Source organism: Vulpes lagopus, chromosome 4, assembly GCF_018345385.1.
Source record: "Vulpes lagopus strain Blue_001 chromosome 4, ASM1834538v1, whole genome shotgun sequence".
NCBI classification, from domain to species: domain Eukaryota; kingdom Metazoa; phylum Chordata; class Mammalia; order Carnivora; family Canidae; genus Vulpes; species Vulpes lagopus.
In genome coordinates, this window is record NC_054827.1 from 97,548,289 (window position 1) to 97,568,180 (window position 19,892).

The 19,892-nt window shown below is 41.4% G+C and overlaps 1 protein-coding gene and 1 pseudogene across 3 annotated transcripts in view; one reads left to right on the top strand and one right to left on the bottom strand.

Annotated features, from left to right (window-relative positions):
• OTUD7A (OTU deubiquitinase 7A) overlaps window positions 1–19,892 on the top strand; it is a 380,270-nt gene that overhangs the window by 250,521 nt on the left and 109,857 nt on the right. The gene's annotated exons all lie outside the window — the stretch shown is intronic.
• Window positions 493–6,952, bottom strand: LOC121489429 (annotated as a pseudogene).

Here is a 19,892-nt window from a genome sequence, read left to right on the forward strand (position 1 = left end):
GGAATATTTTTTTATTACAAAACTTAAGCCATTTATTGATCATTCAACTTTTCTAAAAAAACACAACATGAGAATAAAATAAACACACCCAAGATTCATAAGCCTTTGCAGGATAGGAAGCAGCCCTGGACAGAGAGCCTGTACATGTTTTTCCTTATACCTGGTGTCTGCACTTCTTCACATTCTAGGGTCCCATGTGTCATCACCTCTTACAGAGGAAAAGAAGCTGAAGCTACAAGATTCATGTACAAGAGGGTCACGTCAACTTTAGAGCTATTTGGTGCTAATGGCTTAAACATTCTAGTTGACAAATACACACTAATACCTACTCCATGCTATCCTTCACTGTCATTCTTTGAAATTGCATCTTTGGAACTGATTACGTTCCTTCACTATAGCTACAGCCCCTCTAGGGATACCCAAACACAAAAACCCTAAAATCCACACAGTCTTCAAGTTCAAGTATAAAGGTTTGATTCAGGACAACCCCAGACTGATGTAGTGTTTCTTTATACCTCTGTAGTGTCTACTGGGTGTCATCCCCTTTGACAGGCTGACCAGATGACAGCACAATGAGGGAGCACACATGGTCAACTCTGCTACTGCCTGTTCAATCTGGACACTGCCCACAGTCAGGGCTGCATGCTGCAATCATTAATGACCTCGGCCTGTCTTCATTCTGAAGTTGTACTCTTAAGTAACCGAATCCATCTCTTCACGGTTAATTCAATGGAGCTTCCAAAAGGTGTCAGACATACTCTTAGGAAGCATCCTGGGATGGAGCTGGGGGGTCCTGGCTCTCAGGCTCTGGAGGGGGTGCTGGCACAGCTTCTTTCTTCTTGGCCACCAGGAACTCATGAATTGCTCTTTCTATCTGTGGTCTAAAGGTGTGGTGTAGTTTGGGATCCACCACCTGAGAAATGATTCTGTCCACTCCAGCTTCCAACATCCCTGACTGAACCACACTCTGCCTCAGACCGTTTCGCAACTGGTTTTTTGTTCACTGTAGGATTCCATTCCTGCTTGTCCAGATGTGTTGCACAAAATTATCCACCTTCTGCCTCAGGTTTTGGTAAGCTGGCTTGGTGTACACGTCGGCCAGGCAGTCCCAGGGAAGCTGTCAAACAGGCCCCTGCTCTTGAGCTGCGAGGCAATGAGAGCGATGAGCTGTGGGTCGCCTGGAGGCAGCGACCAGGCTGATGGGGCGGCCGCTGCCACCCGCCCCCGTCGCTCCGGTTACAGACCCCGCCAGGGGCCCCCGCCGCCGCCCGCCGTGGCTGCACCCCGGGACCACAAAGGAGACTGAACACGGATGCTCAGGGACAGAGAGCCTGAGTCGTGTAGAGATGGCAGAAGCACCCAAGAAGGAGGCGGCGAGGCAGGAGGAGAAAGGGGAGGCGGAGGGGGGAGGGGAGAGCGGGGAGGGCAGGAGGGGGGGGGGCGGAGGAAGCCGGCGCCAAGGCAGTGCGGGTCGTGCGGTATATTTTGTTATAAATCTATCATTCACTATTTTTTCTTTGTCTTGTCTATTTTTTATTCCCCTTTTTTCTTCCAATATATTTTTATTAAATTTGCTGTTTTTAAAACTACTTGATATGGATACTTAAATCAGGAATTGGCAAACATTTTTCTGCAGAAGGACAGATAATAAGTACATTTATTTGCCAGCTACATATGGTCTCTGTCACATACTCTCTTTTTAACCACTTAAAAATTTATTTTTTAATAATAAATTTATTTTTTATTGGTGTTCAATTTGCCAACATACAGAATAACACCCAGTGCTCATCCCGTCAAGTGCCCGTCACCCATTCACCCCCACCCCCCGCCCTCCTCCCCTTCCACCACCCCTAGTTCGTTTCCCAGAGTTAGGAGTCTTTATGTTCTGTCTCCCTTTCTGATATTTCCCACACATTTCTTCTCCCTTCCCTTCTATTCCCTTTCACTATTATTTATATTCCCCAAATGAATGAGAACATACACTGTTTGTCCTTCTCCGATTGACTTACTTCACTCAGCATAATACCCTCCAGGTCCATCCACGTTGAAGCAAATGGTGGGTATTTGTCGTTTCTAATGGCTGAGGAATATTCCATTGTATACATAAACCACATCTTCTTTATCCATTCATCTTTCGATGGACACGGAGGTTCCTTCCACAGTTTGGCTATTGTGGACATTGCTGCTATAAACATCGGGTGCAGGTGTCCCGGCGTTTCATACATCTGTATCTTTGGGGTAAATCCCCAACAGTGCAATTGCTGGGTCGTAGGGCAGGTCTATTTTTAACTCTTTGAGGAACCTCCACACAGTTTTCCAGAGTGGCTGCACCAGTTCACATTCCCACCAACAGTGTAAGAGGGTTCCCTTTTCTCTGCATCCTCTCCAACATTTGTGGTTTCCTGCCTTGTTAATGTTCCCCATTCTCACTGGTGTGAGGTGGTATCTCATTGTGGTTTTGATTTGTATTTCCCTGATGGCCAGTGATGCAGAGCATTTTCTCATGTGCGTGTTGGCCATGTCTATGTCTTCCTCTGTGAGATTTCTGTTCATGTCTTTTGACCATTTCATGATTGGATTGTTTGTTTCTTTGGTGTTGAGTTTAATAAGTTCTTTATAGATCTTGGAAACTAGCCCTTTATCTGATACGTCATTTGCAAGTATCTTCTCCCATTCTGTAGCTTGTCTTTTAGTTTTGTTGACTGTATCCTTTGCTGTGCAAAAGCTTCTTATCTTGATGAAGTCCCAAAAGTTCATTTTTGCTTTTGTTTCTTTTGCCTTCATTGATGTATCTTGTAAGAAGTTACTGTGGCCGAGTTCAAACAGGGTGTTACCTGTGTTCTCCTCTAGGATTTTGATGGAATCTTGTCTCACATTTAGATCTTTCATCCATTTTGAGTTTATCTTTGTGTATGGTGCAAGAGAGTGGCCTAGTTTCATTCTTCTGCATGTGGATGTCCAATTTTCCCAGCACCATTTATTGAAGAGACTGTCTTTCTTCCAGTGGATAGTCTTTCCTGCTTTGTCAAATATTAGTTGACCATAAAGTTGAGGGTCCACTTCTGGATTCTCTATTCTGTTCCATTGATCTATGTGTCTGTTTTTGTGCCAGTACCACACTGTCTTGATGACCACAGCTTTGTAGTACAACCTGAAATCTGGCATTGTGATGCCCCCAGCTATGGTTTTCTTTTTTAAAATTCCCCTGGCTATTCGAGGTCTTTTCTGATTCCACAGAAATCTTAAGATGATTTGTTCCAACTCTCTGAAGAAAGTCCATGGTATTTTGATAGGGATTGCATTGAACGTGTAAATTGCCCTGGGTAACATTGACATTTTCACAATATTAATTCTGCCAATCCATGAGCATGGGATATTTTTCCATCTCTTTGTGTCTTCCTCAATTTCTTTCAGAAGTGTTCTATAGTTTTTAGGGTATAGATCCTTTACCTCTTTGGTTAGGTTTATTCCTAGGTATCTTATGCTTTTGGGTGCAATTGTAAATGGGATTGACTCCTTAATTTCTCTTTCTTCAATCTCATTGTTAGTGTATAGAAATGCCACTGACTTCTGGGCATTGATTTTGTATCCTGCCACACTACCGAATTGCTTTATGAGTTCTAACAATATTGGGGTTGAGTCTTTTGGGTTTTCTATGTAGAGTATCATGTCATCGGTGAAGAGGGAGAGTTTGACTTCTTCTTTGCCAATTTGAATGCCTTTAATGTCTTTTTGTTGTCTGATTGCTGAGGCTAGGACTTCCAGAACTATGTTGAATGGCAGTAGTGAGAGTGGACATCCCTGTCATGTTCCTGATCTTAGGGGAAAGGCTCCCAGTGCTTCCCTATTGAGAATTAATGTTCAGGGATCCCTGGGTGGCGCAGCGGTTTGGCGCCTGCCTTTGGCCCAGGGCGCGATCCTGGAGACCCGGGATCGAATCCCACGTCGGGCTCCCGGTGCACGGAGCCTGCTTCTCCCTCTGCCTATGTCTCTGCCTCTCTCTCTCTCTGTGGCTATCATAAAAAAAAGAGAGAGAGAGAGAATTAATGTTCAGTTCAGTGTCTTCTTTTCAGATATTTATATTGAAGACTGGATATTTATGCCAAATTCCCAAGAATTTGAGGATTGTCTAATTATTTTCTTGATAATTAGAAATAATTGATTTTTGTCTAACACACAGACACACTGGTTCAGCTGTTAGAGATACAATTAGCCACTTTGGGATTCAGTTTATGACTTAGATAGACAAAGAGAGAGTGAAGGACAGAGTAGCTGAAGGTGCCAGCTTCCAGGTCCTGGTCCCACACACCTTAAACGAGGACTGAAACACAAGGGCCACATGTCTTTGGTGTGGACAATAAGATACTCCATTGCTGAGGAGCCAGTAGTAGGCTGCATTTAAATCTCTACTGATTTATTTTTGTCTACCTGTTCTCAGTTACTGACAGCACTCGATTAAAATCTCCAACTATGATTGTAGACATGTGTATTCCTCTTTTATTTTATGTCAGCTTTTGCTTTATATACTTTGAGGTTAAATACATCCAGTCTTGTGTTGGACTGACCCTTTTATCATTATAAATATTTTTTTCTATCTTTACTGAAGTTTTATTTTCTTTAAAGCTTACTTCTCTGATATTAGTATTTCTACATTAGCTTTCTTTTGGTTAGTGTTTGCACTATATATTTTTCTATCATTTTTTTTTCAACTTTTCTGACACCTTGTATTTAAAATGTAGCTTTTCTAATCAATATATAATTAAGGTTTTTTTAAAAATCTGCTAGGATAATCTGTCTTCAGCATGGAGTATTTAGTTTACCTACATTGGATGTGATAACTGATATATTTGGTTATAGATCTAACATCCCACTGTTTAAGTTTTGTTTGTCCTATTTTTTAAATCTTTTCTATCTTATTTTGTGGAAGTCAAAATTTTTATTACTTAACTTTCTCTCTGTAGTTTCTTAGCTATATATCCCTTTACTATCCTTTTAGCAGTAACTACAGAGATTGCAACATGCATCCTTGACAATGGTTTCCCTTAAATTAGTACTTTTATCACACTTCAGAAGGTTCAAGGAGCTTAGAATTTTACTCCATTTACCCTGTCCTGCCTTTTATGCCAATGGTGTCCCATAATTTGATTCTATTTTAAACCCTTAAAGCAATATTATTTTCTACAGATTCAGTATTCAATTTAAACACAGAAAAACTGTCCATTGTTTTTATGCTTTCCCACATCTCTGAGCTTCAGACTGGAGTCATTTCCTTTTGCCTAAAGAATACCTTTTAGTGTTTGCCTTAGTGTGGCCCACTGGCAATAAATGTACTCAGATTTTGTTTATCTGAATTTTTTTCATTTTGCCTTTACTGTAAAGGGGTAACTTTTACAAGACATAGGAATCTAGATTGGCATTTATTTTCTTTCAGCTGTTTGAAGATCTCATTCCATTTTCTTCTGGCCTTCATTATTTCCATTGAGAAGTCAACTGTCTACCTTCTTATTGCTCATTTGAAGGTAATATGTCTTTTTTGTTTGTTCGATTCTGTTTCTAAAATTTTGTTCTTCATCCTAGGTTTCCAGCAGTTTTATCATAAATTGCCTACTTGTGTTTTCTTTATGTTTTCCTTTATGTTTTCTTTATGTTTTCCTCCTTGGGGTTCCTATCACTTCTGAACCTGTGACTTAATATCTTTCATTACTTTTAGAAAATTCTGTCATTATCTTTCTTAAGTGTGGCTTCCATCCTATCCTCTATATTCTTTCTTTCCAGGACTCAATCATACATATTTTGGGTCTTATGGTCTTTGTGCTTGTGCTCATGCTTTTATGCTTATATCCCTTACTACCACCCTCATGCCCTGCTCTGAGTGTGTGTGTGTGTGTGTGTGTGTGTCTGTCTGTCTGCTTCAGACTGAGTTTTTCTTTCTTTTTTTTAAGATTTTATTTACTTATTCATGAGAGACATACAGAGAGAAAGAGTCAGAGACACAGGCAGAGGGAGAATAGTCTCCCTGCAAGGAGCCTGATGTGGAATGCAATCCCAGATCCTGGGATCATGCCCTGAGCTGAAGGCAGACACTCAACCACTGAGCCACCCAGGCTTCCCAAGGACTATAGTTTTTCTTCTGACCTATCTTCCAGTTTATCAATTGTCTTTTCCTGGATACCAGGTCAGCTCTTAAACATACCCACTGAGTTCTTATTTTTAGTTATTCTATTTTTCGGTTCCAGAGTTACCACTTGGTTTATTTTTATATTTCCCAGTTCCTTGCCAAAAGTCTTTAACTTCAACATATTAGTTATAATTATTTTAAAGTATATGTTTAATACCTCCATTGTCTAGATCTCCTGTTTTTCTGCTCCTCCTGTCTGCTTTTCTCTTATTTTTCTGTCCTGTCTTGATTTCTCATAATTCTGATCATTTTGAGTGTGGATATAATGTATTAAAATTTTGAGATATAATTTTAGGCTCTGAGTGATTTTATCTTTTTCCAGAGAGGATTAAATGTGCCTATTCAAGACAGCTGGGATAGGGGTATTATCAGTTCAAGACCACTTTAAGCCAAACAGGGATTTAAGTGATTTGAGGCCAGACTTATGTCCACGCTACAGATGCTCTCTTCTTTGTTCACTCTGACTCTTGGGTATAGCCCTCTGGATTCCCAGCTGAAAGCCTAGGGTGCTGACCAAAATCTGTTCTTTTCTGGGCCCTAAGTTTTGAGTTTTGTCTTCCTAGACACAGAAGATTTATTGAAAGTTCTGCTCAACTTCTCAGCCTCTCAGCCACAGCTTTTATCATTGGTGGTATTTGCAATGGGGAAGTAGCTTCTGATGCTAGGCTTACCTCTCTCATCTTGCATCCCCTCCAAGACCTCAGCCTTAAAATTCCTTACTGCCTTTGCACTCCCCAATGTCATCAAACAGCCTTCCTTCTTATATTTCACCATGTTTCCTAGTTATTCCAGTGTGAGTGTTTGTCTGAAACAACCTAATCCTCTGTTTCCGGAAACAAAACTTCAGAGTATGGTTTGAATTTTTTTACTGTGATATCACTGATAAATGTTTCAATATTGGAATAAGCGTATTATAGTTTTTGTATGATTTTTTTTAATCAAAGAATCCCAAGCTGGTTGATGTCAACATTATATAGTTAATGTTGAAATAAAATATTTTTTAACTCACATGTGGAAAAGAGTGGTTGTAAATATCACCAACTCAGTCCTCAGATGGTAGCTCTTTTTGCCAAATTGAACAGAAGACTACTGACTTCCAAAACAGAAGTTGTACATTAGACAGTTAGTGGGACAGCTGTTGGCATCAGTTTTTGCATCTTTGTAGTATTATAGTTTACACAGATGACTTTTGCATGAGATGTATCAGTTTCATGTGTGACCTCATACATTTTTGCAAGAAAAAGAATTTTTCTCAAAATAATGAGCATAGATTATCTATGTTGCTAGTCATACTAGAAAATCCCACTAATTTTGTTAGACATCTACATCCTGACTAGTTTATTTTAAACAACTCCATGTACCACTAGTATTAAGAAGTGACTTCCCATGTTGAGAAGAATTTAATATTTTTCTAGCTGTGTACCTTAATGCATGCTGATGTGTATGTTTATAATGGACACCTCCATAAACCTGCCCTAACTTTGCACTACTTTGTCTTTATCTCCCAGAAGCTTAAGTAAACTCGCCAGGCTTTGAGAGTAAGAGTGTTAAATAGTAAGGCAAAGTTCTCCAGCAGCCCTGTAGCTCTAGCAGGAGGGATATTTCTAGGAAGTATAGGCTATTCTGTATTTCTGGGCTAGACATTGCAAGCAAAAGGAAGCTATGATTAGAATGTAAGGATATGTGTAGATCACTGGAGCCAAACCATGATTTTGGTTGCAGGTCCTCTAGATGTTTAACTTTGGTTTAGGTAATGAGCTTTGTTCCTAGTAATATTCTGCTACAGTGAAGACTAGATGCCTAGAGTATCCAGAACGGCCTGTTGGTGTGGTTACTGCTACCTTTGTGATGGTGGCACTTTGTGGGTTCCAGAGTCCCACTAGATAGAATTCAGTATTGGAAAATGTGAGCCTTATCCTTTATCATTCTCTGTCCTTGCGATCAGCACAGGCTCCCTAGTGGCTGGAGAAACAAAATGCAGTGGGAGAGCCCAGCTCCCAATAAGCAAAGTCCTGAGGACTCTTCCCTTACAACACTGTGGCAGTGTCTCAGGAGCATAGCCACAAGAATTCCTCATATAATCGACAGAACACTTGGTCTGAGGCATCGATTAAGCCATTTCAGAAAATGAGTCTGAAAAAGTAATTGATGTTCTCTGCTCTAATCTGTTTGTTCCATGATTGTAGGCCTGAGTTCCCAGCAGGAGATCAGTGATGGGGGAGGTGAGCATGAAGGCATTCCCTAATGGCTTTCCCTACCAGGAAACCCCTCACCACTTGCACAGTTTTCATACTGCTAAAGCCAACATTTAGTACTGCTCCCCAGCTCTATACCCAGGATGCAGGCCCAGACTGGTGAAGAAAATCAGTCATCTGCTCAGCCCAGGGGGCCTGGGTCTATTTTCAGAGAACAGCTAGGATTTCAAATCCAGTATCCTCATAAGACTGAGTTCATGGCCACTATTTCCAGTATACCCCTTTGTGTCCACTGTATCTCCCCATTCTTCACTATCCAGGGTTCTTGGTAGCTGTGATGCCATATAGGGATCCAAGGCTGCTCTCAGGAGCCTATGCATGCATATACAATACAGCATGTACCTGTGACACACACACACCACACAGTGCACATTCACCACCTGTACCTACAACATGCACATACCATACAACATTTTTATCCATACCGCCCTTTTTACTCTGTATGCCCATGCCCCACCACAGATACACACCCATTCCATACAACACATGCTTCCAAACACATGCCGCATACCACACATCACAGATGCATTCTCACCACACAACTCGTACACACATTAGGGAGCACACATGCTAACCACATGATACACATTGAACACACATATGTTACAGGTACACACATTTCACATATGTCCAAATATCTCACATGTATTCACACATTACACCTTACACACATGTACATGCCCCATACACACACATACACACCATGCACCCAGACCCCTCACATTTATATCACACACAACATACAATATATAATCACCATTCACATACACCACACATGCTGGGCAGCACCACACGCACACCATATAAGCCATGCATACCACACATATGTCCACATATACTCTATACCACAACATACATACTACACCCACCACAAATGCGTGCAGAATCAGCACGTTCCACACAGATGCCACATAATATATACCTTACCACATATACTCACAACTTATACACATAGCATAGACATACTTCATGTCCACCCTACCCCCACCCCATATATTATCCCCACACATATATCATCTTGTGTACACAGCACATGCACACACCACACACAAGTGCACCACTACAGATCAGTCACAGCCCCTGCCTCAGACACTGTGTCCCAGCCCCTCCCTGTTCTCTATGATGCTCCCCTTGGGGCATTATATCAATGAGAACAAGGTAGGAGGGCCTCATCTGGATGGAAAGAGGAATGGAATAAGTTTTAAATGTTTCAGGCAGGACAGAAAACATCGCAAACATGTATATGTATCTATATATTTTTTTAGATAATGCACACATAATTTTTGTGTTTATGTACAATTTGCTATTTATGTAAATTAAGAATTCAATTTGTCTCTTTCTACCATACTGGCAGGTAATTTGGGAAATACACAAAACATGATAGTAAAACTAGAACTTAATATGTACATAAGACTATTCTACACCAGCTCCTGTTCTTGAGACACTGGAACAATATTTGTCTTCCTTCTCCACTTCCCAGGTCTGTGAATTGGCCAGGTCTGGTATGGGGAGGCAACAGGAAGTCATCTTTCAGAGAGTGAGCTCTGGATTTTAGATGTTCTTAGTTCTAGGTGGGGCTGCATTCCCTGTGCATGTGTGAGCTTAGCAAGCTATTTGATTTCTTTAAGATATTTGATTTTCTTTAGTGCTAAAATAGACATCATCATCATCCCACTACTTAAAGTCTGCATTAGGATTAAAAAAGATGGCACAATACCTGATACATGCTACATACTCAGACAGTGAATAAATGAGTGAAGGAAGGAGAAAGCAAATGAATGAAAGTGACTTCTACCGCTAATCCAATGTGCAAATCCTTTCCAAAAGAAAGAAAGAAAAAAAAAAAAAAAACCTAAAACCACAGTGAAAGCAAAGAGGCAGACAAATATAGATCGGTTTTCTTTTGGCCGGACCAAACATCCTAGGCACACTGCACCGAGAGGCAGAGCCTATTTCTCCACCCTCCTCAGCCCTGCAACCCTCCCAAGCTGCCCTGTTCTTCATGCCTCTGCTCACCAAAGCTTCTGGCTGCTGTCATAGCTCATGCAGGCCTGATAATGTCAGGCAGGACCTACTTTCCAGCCCAACAGCCTATCTAAAGTCCAAACCACAGAGGTGAGGGGTGGCTTCATCAAGGCCCTCAGCATGATTGCTCATCTTGTCAGAGCACCTGATTTGGCCCCAGGGATCCTCTTGTAGATTCCTGGGTGGGAGCCACAAGTTTCCTCTGAGACATTTCTAGCCACCTGCCCAAGCCAGTTTCTGACTCAGTACACCTTAGGTGAAGCTCTCCCTTACGTACTGCTCTGGCAGTTGTTTGCAGACATTTTTCTGAATATAAGTCTTGACAGAAATCTTCAGGAGCATACAGAGATCAGTGGAGCTACTATCTATCACCAGGGTCAGAGCCTGAGCCTCTACTAAGGATAGTGTCATGGCTGTAGAACCATGAGGCTCCCCAAAGCAACACACAGTTAGTACCCCCTGAATCCCTCCCTGCTGGATGCACAAATAGGCCTTGTGGGCAGGTGCAGCCCCCAGCCCTCAGGTCTTAACACAGCACAGTGGGCTCTCCACCTGGGATTCTGTCCCAAATCCCAATCTTTACATTATTAAAATTTGACCATTTTGTAGACAAAGGGTACGAGCAGGATTTCCCTTAATCTGAACAGCAGAAAATACCCTGGGAGGCCAGACAGCCTTTCTCTCTTGGTAGGTAGTGTGGACTGATGAGCAGCCCATGGCAGCTGTCTAACTATGCCAAGGGCTTAGTGGGGCCATTCTTTCTCCAGAGCCCCTTGGCTCCCCAGGGAAGAACCTGGCGGAGGTACAAAGCCTGGGCCCCCACCCCCGAACTGAGGTGGTCTCCATTGTTGGCATGTATATACGCACTGTGGGAGGAGAGCTAGTAGGCTTCCTGGTAGGATTGGATGGAAAGAGCTAGAAGGCTTTCTTTAGAAACTACAAATAATCAATACTCTTCTTGGAGTCTACCAGATTCTACCAGGTTGGCAAACATCCAAGCGACCTACACTGATTCATTTCTCAGATCTTCAGGATTCGATTTGATTGCAGTTTTTAAAAGCTGCCTTGGGAATTTTTAACTGAAACAGTTTAACTGAATGAAGTGCATTTCTTTCTTGAAAATGTGCGGATCGAAGGTAGAGAATGCAGAGTGAGGGTGCACTCTCAGGCCGGGTAGGCACCCACATTAGAGGGTGGCTGTCAATCTCAGTAGAGCACCGCTTAATTATCAGAACAGCATCTTTCATTTTGGCAGTCGACTTAACTATCTTTGGCTTTATGAAAATCAGGATTCAGATTCTTTTCAAAATGTGATTTTCAGAATAAAGGCTGGAAGACCTAACTTTAATTGATGAAGTGGCTGCCGCTGCTGATTGCAATAAGTAGCTTGGGGCTGGCTGCAGAAAAGACAGTTTGCTTCAGTGAGAAGACTGAGCCACAAGTTAGCTCTGCTTTCTGCAAAAGCTTTTCTGCAGTGGTTTTATTGGGGGCAGGGCTCCACCCCCACGAAAGCCATAGTACGGATGCTGTTGCTTAGACACCAGGGACCATGGCAGGATACATGCCTGGGTATAGCCAGCCACTGAATTCATATATATGTCCTCTAAAACAAGTGATATTTTTGCAAAATCCATGTCAGACTTTGAAATCAAAACATGTATTTTTAGGATTCGGTTTGAGAGAGTATCCCTTTGGTCCTCTCTTGTCAAACCATATAGAGCAGCCCTGCTGACCCCACGTTTTATAAATGAGCCAAAGATCGGCATATTGGGTCCTACGCTGGTTGTTTCTTCCCTGCAGTCTGAGTCCTGTTAGTTCCAATCCTGCCAGCCCAAACTCAAAACTTTCACACATCCTTTTGTTTCAAACATAGCACACGTAAGCAGATTTTTTATACATTTTTTTTCAGCAGTAGCACTCCTGGGAATTTATTCCAGAGAAATGAAAATTTAAAAAAAGAAAAAGCATTTACACAGCTATTACACATTTGAAGGCACCTCTGCAGAGATGATAAAGATTTCTCAAATGTCTTCAATGTTGATTTTTAAAATATTTGAGAGAGCGTGCGGTGAGAGGGACAGAAGGAAAGGGAGACTCTGAAGCAGACTCCCAACTAGCTGGGGACGAGCCCCACATGAGGCTCCACATCACAATCTCAAGATCCTGATCTGAGCCAAAATCAAAAGTCAACGTTTAACTGACTGAACCACCCAGGAGCCCCTGAAATGTTCTTAAGCAAAATCCATGCTGTGAACCCTTGGGGGTCAGAGGACACCATGAACACCAATCTACCTAGAAGGGTGGGAGGCCTGGAGGGCCTGAGGGTGGGAACTAAGGATGTGGGAGGGTGCCTTCATCCCCTTCCCACCCAGCGTAGTGACAGGACCTACCCCGCACCCTTGACTTTCAGGGTGAAGGGCTAAGTGCAGACTGGACCCCGCCGACCTACAGTGATGACATGGGACCATTTAGAGCCTTCCTGCTTTGCATTCCCTGTGAATCTTTTCCCAGCATCTGCTGGCCATTGGTAAGATAGGCTATGAGACCCCAAGCTGCTGCTGCCCTTTGGACCTCTCTGACCCAGACTTCCCACGATGCTGTTGAGTAACATCACCTGGACACAGAACCCTCCCCCTTTTCCCCCTCTCTCCTGGTAGTTCCCCTGCCCTCCTCCCCTTCAGAGTACCCAAGCAGTCTCTGGTGCATAGCCTGCTCCTGTGAGAAAATTCTCACATGTAAGCATCACTCCATAAAGCTCTTGTGTGCCACTTTATGGCCATTTCTTTTTTTCTTGATCAGCTCCCACTTCCCTGGAATCCCAGCACATCTGTACAGTTTGCTGGGGAGGGAGTGGTTTTGCAAGCCCCCAAGCCTTTGTATATGCTGTTCCTCTGCACTGCCCTTCCTGTTCCTCTTCTGGGAAGCTTCACACCTTATTCACAAATAATGGGGCATATGGACCCCTCTACATACAACTCTATACACACTTCTCAGCTACCTTGGTCCACAGAAGGTGTTTGCATGCCTTTCTTACCTCCTCTTGCTGTCAGCCTCTAAAGAAGCACACATGAGTCCTCATTCATATTTATATCATCAGCACCCATGGGTACTTGTCTGAACTGGGAGCCCAAAGAGTAGATCTGTGGCTTTCCTTAGAGTACAGCATGGGAGCCATCCTTCCCCTATAGCTTTTGTCCAGTTTAGATATTCCTGGGAAAAATGGTTTATCACATATTGTGTTATCACTGTTTAGGTTTTTTGCATCCTGAGTATAAAGAACCCAAGCATTTGGAAATACTTAAAAGTCATACTCTATTTATAAGCTCTGGAGTGTATGAGATCCAAAAATAGAACTTTTCAGACTCAAAGTACATATTCACATATGTATTCCTACAACAATAAAATACTTTCATTTGTGTATTAAATCAGCAAATGAATTAGTATCTGATAAATACAGAAATTGCTTTTCTTTTATTCAGTTGAGATATATATTATGACCAAATTGAAAGGTTTTTTTTAGAATTATTTTATCCCTTTATTATAAAAACAAACTAAATAGAGTACCTGGCACAGGATTTTGACATTAGTAGTTTCAATACTTACTTTGCAGAGTAAGACAAAACAGTCATTACTTGATGCTAAAATTGACTGTTTTAATTTACTTCTCTGTATTATTTGACCAGTTGTTTGAAATGGTTGAGTCTATAACTTATTTTAGTGTTTGGATATATGCATATTCATTTTTAAAAACCAAAAGGAGATAATTAGTTACTTAGACAAATCATGTCCATCAGGCATTTGGGTCAACTGAGGCCTGTGGATAATTTAACATTAGTATGACCTCATTGAAAAAACTTAGAAAATATAACATAAGGAGGAACTAAAAGTCATTTGTGATCCTGCCCCTTCAAGAGAATTCTGAGGATGTTCTGATATCTCTTCTTTCGTTCTTCTGAAATTGAATGTACAATTCCTGAGGAAATAAAGTTCGAGGAGTGACCACAGCAAAGTAAGGGACAAATGTGTGCTCCTTTGGGCTCTACCCCCTCTGGCTGAGTGGGCCAGTGCCCCCACACCAGCCTTGGGAACCACATGTTGCAGATGGCACCAGGGTCCCCAGATGACTGTGGGGAGTGTAGCCACATGGGCCTCAACTCCTGTTATGTGAGAAAGGAATATACCTTTTTTCTTTAAGCTAACTGAATGGGGGTGAGGCTGGGTAGGTCTGCTAATTACTACACCTACCCTAACTAGTACATTATTTTTATCAAATGCTGAGATGATACAAAGTAATATCTATCAAAACTGATTGTAAAAATAATGCATTTTTGAAGCTCTCAGCTTCCTACCCACATCACATTGCCTCTCCTCTCAGAGATAACCCCCACCCTGGAGGTTGTATTGACTTGTATTCCCTGGTGTGCCTTGACCATTTTACCATGGATGTCTGCACTGCTAGTCAATATGCTGATTAGTAGTGCATGTTTTGAACTTTATATAAATAGATTGCGACTGTGTGAATCTTTAGGAACTTTCTTCTTTCTAGCAACAATGTGCTCCTAAGAGCCACCCAAATTGTTGTATGAAGTTCCATTGATTCCATTGCTGTATAGCATTCCATCATTTGAATAGACCAAAATGTATTTGTTAATTCGACTTTCCATAAGCATTTGGATTGTTTCTTATTTCTGCTGTTATGAAGCAGGCTGCTCTGTACATTTTTCATGGGGCTTCTTAATGCATATGGCAGAGGCACAGGCATGTCTCCAGGGTATATTCCTAGAAATGGGATTGCTGGAGCCCATGGTACATGGCGTTTTACATGGAATGACCTGGAAGAACCTCTCTGATGAGACATTACCAGGAGAGAGACCACAATGAAATAAAGGAGAAAGAAGTACAGCTATTTTGGAAACTAGTATTCAGAGCAGAAGGAAGAAGATATGCTAGGGCCCTGTGGTGGGAAGGTCCTGGCCAGGTGACCAAAGTGACTATCATGGAGTCATCACAGGGTGCCCAGGAGCCAGAGAGGGAAGGGCTGGGGGTCAAGGAAGAGAACTCTGGAGTCAGTTGAAAAGTGATTGGAAGTCTCTGGAGTTGAAAAGGAGAGGACTATGACAAGATTTCCATTTTCAAAGGGTCACTCTGGCTGACCTGTGAACAGGCTGCACTGCAGGTCACACAGAAGTGGAAGGAGCCAGAAGACTCTGCAATAATCTAAGGGTGGGAATGTAGAGATTTTGAGACAGGACTAGATCAGGAGTGTATATTTTAAAATAAAGCTGAAAGGGTTGACTGATGTGGAGTATGAGACAAGAACAGAGTCAAAGATGACAGCAAGGATTTTCACAACGTGGTGCTCCATGAAGCCAGAGTATGGAGGAAACTCAAGTCTTTGGCTCAACCCATGTTATGCATGGGATGCCTTCAGATATCTGAATTAGTTTGCTCCAGCAGCCATAACTAAGTGTCAGGAACTGTGTGTTGAGGGAAGAGAGGCATTTCTTGGGTCTCTTCCTCTTTTTATAGGGATACCAATCATATCAGATTGGGATCCCAATCTTTAGCTCATTTAACCTTTAATTTTTTCCCTGTCTCCAAATACAGTCACACTGGGGGTTAGGGCCTCAGTATACTGATTTTGTTGGGCCCAATTCAGTGCACAAAATCATCTATGTTGAGATGTTGAGTCAGGAGTTGGATTTGTAAGTCAAGAGATGGCCCAATGACAAAATTCCAGGGGAGGCCAGAGCACACTTAGCAGGTGGCACTTACCAGGAGGGTCTTGATGGGTCACCCAGATGACAAGCACAGGTGGGGAAGAGAAGTGGTTCCAGGGCTGCAGGTCCTTCATCAAGTGGATAGCAGGAGTATGAGAAGAATCTAGCAAAGGAGACCCAGAAGGAGCCATGACTGGAGAGGAGGCAGATCAGAACAGTGTCGTATCCCTGATAACAAATGAAGAATGTGTGGAAGAAAGGAGTGATCACTTCTGAGTATCTGCAGGAGGCCATTCATGGAGGTTACAGGGGTCTGTCACTGGGGTGAATGAAGGGACATGAGGGGAAGAGGGGGCACAGGAGATGATAGGGGGAGCAGATTGCAGCAGTGAGTGCAGCGAGGTGTCTCTGCCATCCCTAAACCCTCTACTTCTTTGTCTTCGTGGCCAGTGTTTCTATATAATGAAGAGTATTGATTCAATTTCTTATGTTCTGTGGCCTACTTTGAATTCCATAGTGTATGTGTTACTGGCTGTTTTATCTTTTTTCTTTTACAGTATAGAGCTTTATTTAGTTAGCCCAATGCATTTAAAATTCATTCACATTTCTGCATGAGTCAGTGGTTTGTTCCTTCTTACTACTGAGTAATATTCCATTTTATAGAGGTACCACAGGGTTTTTTAATCCATTTTCCAGTTGAAAAACATTTGAGCTGGAGCAAATGTTTTTACAGTGGTTCAGTGTCTGCCTTTGGCTCAGGTCGTGATCCTGGGGTCCTGGAATCGAGTCCTGCATCAGGCTCCCTGCATGGAGCCTGTTTCTCCCTCTGCCTATGTCTCTGCTTCTCTCTGTGTGTCTCTCATGAATAAACAAATAAAATCTTAAAAAAAAAGAAAAACAGTGAGCTGTTTCCTATTTTTAATATTTATGAATAAAACCACTGTAAATGTGTGCAGACAGGTTTTCATGTGAGCATAAGTCTTCATTTCTCTTTTGTAAATATCTAGGAATGAGATTGCTAAATTATGGAATAAGTATATGTTCAACTTTATGAAGAACTGATGAACAGGTTTCAAAAGTGGCTGTGTGATATTGCACACCCAATGTATGAAATTTCCAGTTGATCCACATCCTCACCAGCACTCGGTAGTATCAAGTTTTCTTTAAGCAATTCTAATAGATAATAAAGAGTGTCATTTTTGGATTTTTGGATCCAGTGGCCTTCTCTGAAATCTATAATGTATTTGTTACTGGCATTTTTTACCTTCTTTTCACCTGGGACTCTGAATAAAAATGGAGCCTATCCAACAACGTTTTTTAACTTTCAGAATCTTAAGATTTAGAGAGAACCCTTTAGAGATTAATTTCAACCATCTCTCCTTAAGGTTGCCCAAACTGGGAGTCAAAGAAGAAGCAGAAATTGCCCAAGGTCATGGAGCAAGTTCACAGAGGGCCTGTGGCCAGAACCTTATGACTGATACTTGTTCTTCCCATCCTCGCCCCCAAAGCCCCACCCACCTCTGATCACATGGGTTAATTTGCAGAACATCAGGACTGAATGCCTGCTTTACTAATAGCACTGGGAAAGCACTTGTGTAGAAAACCCTGTTCTCAGTCATATGAAGACTTGACATTTAATACAGCCATGTTTTAAATTTATAAATATTTGAGCTATTTACATTGTATGTATAAAATATAGACTTCCATCCAAGTTAAATTGATCTGTGTGTCTACTTTGTGCAAGCACTGTTTTGATTTGAAGTACATCTTGAATCTGATATTGTGATACCTCCAGCTTTGTTCTTTTTTTCAAGATTGCTTTAGCTGTTTAGGGTCTTTTGTAGTTTTATACAAATTCTAGTTTTATTTGTTATAGTTCTGTGAAAAATGTTGCTATTTTGATAGGAATTGCATTAAATCTGTAGATTTCTTTGGATAGTGTGGACATTTTAAAAATATTTGTTCTCCTATCCCATGAGCATGGAATTTCTTTTTTTAAGATTTTATTTATTTATTCATGAGAGACACAGAAAAAGAGAGGCAGAGACGTAGGCAGAGGGAGAAGCAGGCTCCAGAGAAGCAGGCTCCATGCAGGGAGCCTGATGCGGAACAATCCTGGGGCTCCAGGATCATGCCCTGAGCCCAAGGCAGATGGGCTGAACCACTGAACCACCCCGGCATCCCTATGAGTATGGAATTTCTTTCCATTTGTTTAGGTCATCTTCAATTACTTTCATCAGTGTTTTATAGTTTTCAAAGTATAAGTCTCTCATCTTGGTTAAGTTCATTCCAGGTATTTTGTTATTTTAGGTGCAATTGTAAATGGGATTGTTTTCGTAATTTCTCCTTCTGCTACTTTATTATCAGTGCATAGAAATACAACAGATTTCTGTATATTTTGTACCCTATGACTTTATTAAATTCATTTATCAGTGCTAGTAGTTTTTTTGGTTGAATCTTTAGAGTTTTTCAATGTACAGATAGTATCATGTTATCTGCAAATAGCAACATTTTTACTACTTCCTTACAATTTGGATTCCTGTTTTTTTCTTGTCTGATTGCTATGGCTAGAACTTCCAGTATTATGTTGAATAAAAGTGGTGAGAATGGATGTCTTTGTCTTGTTCCTGATCTTAGAGGGAAAGCTCTGTTTTTCACCGTTGAGTATGAAAACACTAATTTGAAAAGATAAATGCATCTCTCTGTTTATTGAAGTATTATTTACAGTAGCCAAGATATGGTAGTAACACAAGTACTCTTATCCATAGATGAATGGATAAAGAAGATGCGGCATGCACACACACACACTACTCAGCCATAAAAAGAATCAGATCCCTCTCTTTACAACAACATGAATGGACCTAGAAGGTATAATGCTAAGTGAAGTAAGTCAAACAGAGAAAGACAAATACCATATTATTTCACTCATATGTAGAATTTAAGAAACAAAACAAATGAACAAAAAAAGAAAAAAATAGGGCAAACAAAAAAATAATCTAAAATACAGAGAAGAAACTGGTGGTTGCCAGAGGGAAGAAAGGGGTGGTGAAATAAAGGGGATTAAGAGTACATTTGTTGTGATGAACACTGAGAATTGCATAGAATTGTTGAATTATTTTATTGTACACCTGAAACTAATATAACTGTGTATGTTAATTATACGTCAATTTTTTTTTAAGTTAGCTCTTTTTAAAGAAATAACCTGTCAGAGCTGAGGCTGATGGCTCCTGCCGAACAGTCTCCACTCTCTGGTCTCTCTCCATACCCCTGCACATTTTTTTAAGATTTTATTTATTCATGAGAGACAGAGAGAGAGAGAGAGAGAGAGAGGCAGAGACACAGGCAGAGGGATAAACAGGCCCCATGCAGGGAGCCCAACGTGGGACTCGATCCTGGGTCTCCAGGATCATGCCCTGTGCCGAAGGCAGCACTAAACCGCTGAGCCACCCAAGCTGCCCTACCCCTGCACTTTTGTGTTCCTTCTACCTTGGAAGAAAGAAGCTGGACAAATATATTTGCTCCTATAGTAATATTAAGGGTTAGATGATAATTACATAATACTAACTGGTTGCAAGACTACCCCCCCAAAGAAAGTATGAGACTGACTAGTATATCTTTGTCCTTCAGAATTCCTGCAGAATGTCTACCCTAGCCCCTCCTACCTTTTCCTATTTTAGTGTGTTCATCCACATACACATAGATACCTAATTTTAC